The following is an 8,345-nucleotide window of genomic DNA, read 5'->3' as shown; positions in this document are numbered from 1 at the left end:
CTACATTCACCTTGAATGTTCTGCTGCTTCCCTTTTCAGATTGCATAATCAACTTCTGATTGGAATCATACAACTTCAAGAGATTGTTCTTCATAACAACTGAGAAACCTTTCTCAATGAGCTGACCCACACTCATCAGATTGCTTCTGATTCTAGGAACATACAAACGTCTTTGATCAAAACAGTCTTTCCATTCTTCACTTTTACTTTGACATTTCCCATACCTTCTGCATACAGGTACTTATCATCAACACATATGATCTTTGTCCTCCTTTCAGAGTCAAAGTCTATCGGCCATTGTTTGTTTCCAGTCAAGTGATTTGAACACCCAGTGTCCATATACCACCACTCTGACGAACGTCTTTCGTCAGACTCTGAAGCCATCAATAGCACAGGTTCATCATCTGAACCTCCTCTGGCTATATTTGCTTCTTCTGATCTCCTTCCTTTGTTTGCCAAACAGTCTCTAGCAAAATGGCTAAACTGTTTGCAACAGTAACATTGAACTTTCTTCTTATCCTTTCCCTTCTGATATCTCTTCTCATCAGAAGTTGAGGCTTCCTTCTGGAATCTATCACCACGTCTATGGTTCTGGTCCTTCTTGACAAAAGAAGCCTTCAGAGCTTGCTCAACTTCTCTCTCAGAAGTTCTCTCAGTCAGACGCAACTCTTGTGCTTCTAAACTGCTTTGCAACTCTTCTATTCTCATGGTTTTCAGATCTTTAGAATGTTCAATAGATACAACGATATAATCAAGTTGAGGAGTAAGTGACCTCAATATCTTCTCTATGATTACTTGTTCAAAAAGAGTTTCTCCACAAGCCTTCATCTCATTAGTGATTACAATCACTCTAGAGATATACTCAGAGACTTTCTCATTGTTCTTCATGTTGAGATTCTCATATTGCTTTCTCAGGGATTGAAGCTTCACCTTCTTTACTGATACGTCACCACCGTAACACCTGACCAGTATATCCCACGCCTCCTTTGACGTCATAGAATCAGCAATTTTCTCAAACACATTCACATCCACACACTAATGGATGAAGAACAACGCCTTTTGATCTCTCTTCTTCGTCTCTCTCTGCGCTTCTCTTTGTTCTTCCGTTGCATTTGCTGCAACCGAAACATATCCTCCAATGACAAGATCTAGAACATCTTGAGCACCAAATAATACACGCATTTGAATCATCCATCTATTCCAGTTTTTACCATCAAGAACTGGAAGTTTGGTATTCAAATTGCTTCCACTCATCTTTAAACTTGTGCAGACAAAAACATATTTCACTCACACTCACACAGTGTTTCCCAACCCACAAACAACCAAGAAAATGTGATTCAACACAACTTTGTTTCCCAGAAACAAAATCAATCACACAGTCACACAAACTCACGTTCACTCGTGTTTCCCTGTGTTTGGAACCAGAGCTCTAGATACCAATTGTTGGTGCACAATGAATAAAGATGATGACAAAGAGAATAACGGCGCAAAGATTAATGAGAGAGAATAAAGTTGTTGATCTTATAATGATAGCTATTACAAGGCTATTTATAGGAAAAGAAAATCTTGCCACATAAGCCCTAAAACAGTAAACTTAGTGAACAAGTCTAAGGTACAAACAGTACAATACTACAAAATACTAAAGTACCTTTACTACTAAACAACTAAGCTAATGGGACCCAGAAGATAACATCTTCTGGTCAACAACATCTTCTGAGTAACCATCAGAAGATCAGCCCACATCAGAACTTCTGATGCTCATCTTCTGAATATCGAATTACTCTTCAATAATTTTAAGATGAGATTTAAGAAGTTTTGTTATCTAATTTTTAATTAATAAAAATAAATAAAAACATACAAAATAAAAACCCATAACTAGTCAAATTAGTAATATGATGTTTATCAAATTTTGTATATTATGTGCAGATAAATATAGATGATAAAATCATTTATAAAGAGTTAGAAAACTGAATAGTGTGGATGTACAAAGGTCTTAACTTTAACATTAGATGCATGAAGCTATAGATAGATACCATACAGGGGCGGAGCCAGGATTAAAATCTAGGGTTTTCCGAAAATGAAAGTAAAATATATTAAAAAAAGTACGGAAAAAATCTAGTTTAATCGTAAATGCATTCTTCTCTTGTTCATTTCTTGAAAACACTTGATGATATCCATATCATCAATTGTATTAAACACCTCTTTCTCCACAAATATCACTAAGCAATCATTTAGTCATGGATTAGCCATTCTACTTCCAACTCATTCTTAACATATTTTATCCCCGAGAATACTTGCTCAACAATTGCAGTGACCACCGGTAAGGACAAAACTAGTTTGATAAGTATGGGTGGTTATAATTAAAATCTAACTTAGTACATACAAATTAAATTTATACAAAAATAAAGTTTATGCAAAAAAGGTTGAAGTGGATAGAAGAAAAAAGTTAATTATGTGTTTTCATTTGTGCCGATTAAAAACAAATTATTTCATTTTATTTATAGTTAAAGTTTTAGTTGAAAAATGAGATTAAAAGATAAGAAAGTGATAATTAATTTAAGTTTTTTTATTGAGATATAAGAAAAAAATCTATAATGAAATAGACTAGCACTTAGTAACACCTCGCGTTAAAATTCCTAATAAATATGAAGGAAAAAAATTAAGGATTTATTTGAGTAGGAGAATAATAATAAATACTCAGACTAAGTAAAGAGGTGAAGGTAAAAAATTAAAGTGTAATAAAAAAAGAACAGAATATGCATAATCTGTCTGTTACAGGTTTCGAACTCAGAACCTCTTATATAAAACTACCAAAAGCTTTTACCATGTGGACAAACTTCTACACATTTAGGGTATTCCATGGAATACCCTATACCCCCTTGGATCCGCCCCTGATACCATACCACAATAATGATGAGAGATGAAAGTATAGATTAGAGAGAGAAAAAAAAAGTGAACCATCTCTTACTAGTTTGTCATCTAGTGACATGGTGCGAATGTTGGAAGCATGGAAACAAATCAAAGACCGAGAATGACGGCAACCCATAACACAATCATAACTCTCACATCTTTATTTCAGTCCCAACACCTGTCAATACATTATCACAAAAAGACACACTCCTCAAACTTCATTTCTATATTATTATGATTATCATTTCATTATCACTATCTTCCTTACCTGAAAAAGTTAATTTTGGTGGGTGATTCTTTTTATTATACATATAGTAAATAAGAGAACAATATAAAGACTTTGTTTTCTATTTTCAACATTAGTGTTGAGTTTCATTATGCAGACCAAAAAAAGGAACAACAACAACACTAGTAGTTTTCTTGAGTCTGTGCAGAGTTTTGAAGGATTATCTAATAAGAAGATGATGATGATGATGATGCAGCATCAAAATCCTAATGATGATTTTTCTGCTGCTGATAGTTTTGGTCCCACAACATACAACATGTCTTTTGGTAGTCACTTTTCTTCTATTGGTGCTACTGCCATTGATAATGGTCATGTTTCTTTAAATTTGGAGCCTTTTCATAACATGAATCCTTTCACAAGCTCTCAATGGAGAGAGCTTGAGATACAAGTTATGATTTACAAGTACTTGGTGGCTTCTCTTCCTGTTCCTTCTTATCTGCTCTCATCCATTCCTACTTCATCATCAATGAGTATGTTGTCTATGACCCTTTTTTCCTCAGTTGGTTATGGCTTTCTGTATTTTACATTTGATGCATAAACTGAGTTTAACTGCTTTTCTAAGTCCATTTCTAGTCAAAAGTTTGTATCTTTACCACTTTTCCTGCTACCTTTGTTCTATTTACCTTTTGTCATTCAATCAATGTGTGAACTTTTTCATGATGTGTTGCTTTCTCTTACTCTTTCTTGAAATTTGCATTCTTGAAGTTGAGGGTGGTTTCAATACGAGGTTATCATCAAGTAAGAAGAGTACTGATCCAGAGGCGGAGGCGGGTAGGTGCAGAAGAACAGATGGTAAGAAATGGAGATGTTCTAGATATGTTGCTCCTAATAACAAGTATTGTGAGCGACATATGCATAGAGGTAGTCACCGTTCAAGAAAGCCTGTGGAACTTCACACCAATGATAATAGCCATCATCAAATCAAGAGGATCCCTATTCCAACTACAAGAAAATATGGTGGAACTTCATCACAATTTCTTGCTCCCAGTGCTTTTCATCCTTATCTCCAACCACCACTTTCCTTGGATAATAGCATCTTTGGTGTCAAATTAGTTCCAAGTTTTGACCCTTTGAATAAGCAACAAAGGTAAAATGTTTATATCTATGTTTTTTTCTTCTATGAAATTACTCTTTTGTTAACTTTTGTTGTGTACTGGTTTCTATTCTGTTATTGATTTGGTGAGTTGAATGAAAGGGGCTTCGAGTGGATGCCGAATGTAGATCCAATATCTATTGGTGCTTCTAACAACTCAGGATGGAACTCTCTGATGCACAATAGCATACTTGGAATGACCAATGAAAGTTCCTATCTCAGTAACATCAATGAGTCTCACTATATGAATTCATTTCCACAAAATGAACTTTCTCAACAAGAAAGACCATTTTCTCTCTTATATAATCATCTTGTTCCGATGCGAATTCTCCAATCTGAGAAACCAAGAGGGTGTAGTTTCACTGATACTTGGACTAATGCAAACACAGTTGAAAGCAATGCCAACAACAAGAATGCTTCAGCATTAATAGGTAAATCACCCCTTTCATCTTTTGATCTGTCAATGGGAGGTCCACTAGCTGAAGTTTTAAGGCCAAGCAATGTAACTTCCATCAGCGATTCAACAAGCTCGAATCCATCTTCATCTGTCACAACGAACCGTGTTGAATCCATTGGAACTTCAGGAACAGGAATAATGTCATCTCCATCTGGTGTTTTCCATAATAGAACACTTACTTCATTTTCAGATAGCAGTGGTAATAGCAGTCCAACTTGCATCATCAAAGGCCAATTCTGAATTTGCCTTACTCAACAAGTTAAACAAAATGTCATGTAAATTAATTGATTAGCAACTTAAGTATTGTTATGTTATGTAATATATGTAATCTTGCATATTTTCTCAAACTCAACTGTAAGTCTACTCTTTGCTTTGGTGTACTCCCTCCATCTTGGTGGAATACATGGCGTCTTTAGAGCGTGCAAGGTGTGCTATCACACAGGGCCTTAAATTATCTCATAAATTATTTGTCTGGTTAATTCGTGATTAAATAAAACTTCTATTTGTTCTATCATGGTTATATTATGACTAATCAAAACATGATCTTTAAAAACTTGAGACGGCTTTGGTAGAACCGAAAATGAATGCAATAAGTATTGTTTGTTGTGTGGTCCAAACTCAACTGTTGTCGGATAAGATCATAGATCTAACTTTGACTATGTCAACAATGTTCTGTTCTCTATCCCCCAACAATATCTTTATATATTCGATCTCCTAACAATATGTTATCTTATTTTGGAGCAACAATTTAAAATGTATAATAAATGTAATATGGGTGAAAAATGAAGAACCTTGTGGATAGAGACTACTGCAAATAATTAACGTGGGTAGTACTTTGTTGGAGTCTAGCTAATTTTGTATATTAGAAAATAAATAACTATGTACTATGACTATGAAAGATGAAACGTTTGAGTACAATCTTAACTCTTGTTGTAACGACAAAAATGATAGGGCATCAAACATGTGTGTGTGGTTGGGGTGAGGTGAGGTTGTGGGGTTTGAGTTATGTCTATGAAAGATCAATTTTGGATACTACACTATCAATCACTTTCATAAAATAGGAGACCCTGTGAAATAATATCTTGTCTCCTAGATAACACACATTAACAAAATATCTTATCTCATAATACTTTTTATCTATTAGTTTGGGGAGGAAGGAAGCAGAAAAGAAAACTTAGAGATAAAGTAAGATCAGGTTGAAAACTCATATCTATTCATGACAATAGTAACGACTTGGACACCTTATTTTTTTTTCATTCTAACTGACATAGCAACAAGAATTCATATCAAGGGTAACCACATGAATCCACCTTGGCTCTGTTTGGTAAGCCATGTTTTCGAGCTTATAGCTTATGTCTTATGTCTTATAAGCTCATATGATAATTTAGATCCGTTTGGTAACGATCTTTTCATCACGAGCTTATAGCTTATTTTACTAGCTTATAGCTTATTTTCCAGACGCTATTTCAAATAGCGTTTTAGCTTATGTCTTATAGCTTATCATTTTTTCTTCCTTTTTTATCCTTATTATTTAAATTAAAATCCATTTTTAACCCTTATAATTTATTTTAATTTAAAATAAAATAAATATATATTAAATATCTTTTATGTCATTTTACATTTATAAGTTAATTGAACCGCTCATTTTACCAAACACTTCAATTAGCTTATAAGCTATCAGTCTCAACCATCCGCTATAAGCTATAAGTCACCAGTCATCAGCCATCAGTCATAAGCTATAAGCTATAAGCTAACTTATCAGTCAACCGCTATTTTTACCAAACAGACCCCTTGTATTTGACCAATTTTGATTGGTTTCGTATATGGATTTGGAGTTTTCTCGATTTAAAAAGAGTGAGATGAGATTGGAAATGAAACACTAAACCTAGGGATGATAATATGTTATACCTAGTAACATGGACTTATGTCTTAACCTATTTAAATTTGACCTGTTTATCTAAAAGTTGTAAATTTAAATTTTTGAAAAGATATATTTGTTATGGGGCGACCATGATCATTTAGGACCGACCACTCCGAGATAGTCTATTTTAGACCAAAACCTTTCGGCCAGCTATGCAAGTATGTTTTTAGAATCTTCTCCTTACCATAGGGCCATCCCATAACTTGCTGCTGCAGATTTGCGCCTCAAACATATCTAACGGTCCTTCGTATTCCATGACTATAAGATAGCGAGACCGTTATTCCTCTTCCCTATATATAGACAATGGCGACATTTCAGGTAACAAGTTTCAGACATAAGTTGAATACTCTATACTCTTTCAGATACTAACTTGAGTGTCAGAGTGTCAACCTTGTAGGTACGCCCCTGCTCCGCCGCATTAGAAGTCCTACTCTTCCGCAGCCTCTACATCTCTCTCTATTTTTGGTTCCATAACAGAACACTGGCACCATCTATGGTAATCTACTTTCGATTCCCGTGTTCTTATCTAGAACAACTCGTTCTCGACCTCAAGAAAGATCTCTACCAAAAACAAATTGATCGTAAGCGGTAAGGTTTGAGAAGATGATCGAAAAACCTAATTCCCTTTCAGATCTGATCTTTCACGTATCATTGTCCATCCACACATTTTGAAACGTCACCTCGCCCAGTGCTTTACTGTCCCCCGATTATTTCATACTAGACGCTGATTCAGGAATTCAGCAAGTTGATAGGTCGTAGTTAGGATTCCTAGAAAAGGTTGACGGAATCGAAAACTCCGAACTACCTCTAGTTATCATGGTCGTCAACGCCAACCAAGCCTCGACATGAATCCTAGTAGATGACGTGAGCTCTTGCAATGTCCTTTATGAAGACACGTTGGGACTGCTAGGTCTTAGGCAAACAGATCTTAATCCGTTCATCGGGGAAAATTTGTTAGCCTTCAACGATTCTGTTACTTCTCATTATGGAGCGATAGATTTGACGCTATCAATTGGAGAGGGGGCGCATCAGAGAAAAGTGACTCTCACGTTCCCCGTGATGCATTGCAAAAGCGCATTCAAAGGCATTCTAGAAAGATCCTTCTTAGTGAGGGTAGACGCAGTCGCTTCTACCATTCAATTGAAGATAACCTACCATGACGAAAAAGGAATACCGGTCACCACCGATGCAAATTTAAGGGATGCAAAAAAGAATTAGGTGAATAATCATAAAAAAATATCCTAGCATCAGAGTCAAGAATAGGTGATGAATTTGACCTAGATGTGTGCGAAAACAAATAAGGACATACTCCAGACTACGAGTTCGAGTCAGTGCAGCTTGGAAAGAATCCGACCAAGTCGGTTAAGATCGAGTCCGTGCTCTCCCCTGAGGTAAGGTCCATGTTAATTATGTGCCTCCAAAGCAAACACTACCCTCTTCTCCATCTCTCTACACGAATTGCCCGGCATCGACCCCTACGTAGCTTGCCATCAAATGAATCTAGACGTCAATGCTTAGTATGTGTCTCAACGTTGAAGAAAACAATCCCCTGAAAAGGCTGAGGCTGTAACACCCCGACTTTAAATTAGTATTTTTATTAATCATTAGTGTTTATTTGTGTGTTGTTTGATTTATTCTGAATAAATTGTGTTTTTTATGTTTAGGAGATATAGAGGTA

At 35.6% G+C, this 8,345-nt stretch overlaps 1 pseudogene; it reads left to right on the top strand.

The window, feature by feature from the left end:
• Positions 1-3,186: 3,186 nt before the first annotated feature.
• Positions 3,187-5,126, top strand: LOC131655607 (growth-regulating factor 7-like; annotated as a pseudogene).
• The last annotated feature ends 3,219 nt before the right edge of the window (positions 5,127-8,345 follow it).

Source organism: Vicia villosa, linkage group LG3, assembly GCF_029867415.1.
Source record: "Vicia villosa cultivar HV-30 ecotype Madison, WI linkage group LG3, Vvil1.0, whole genome shotgun sequence".
NCBI lineage: Eukaryota > Viridiplantae > Streptophyta > Magnoliopsida > Fabales > Fabaceae > Vicia > Vicia villosa.
Note: the sequence above shows the minus strand (reverse complement) of the source record. Positions and strands in the feature narration are given on the sequence as shown.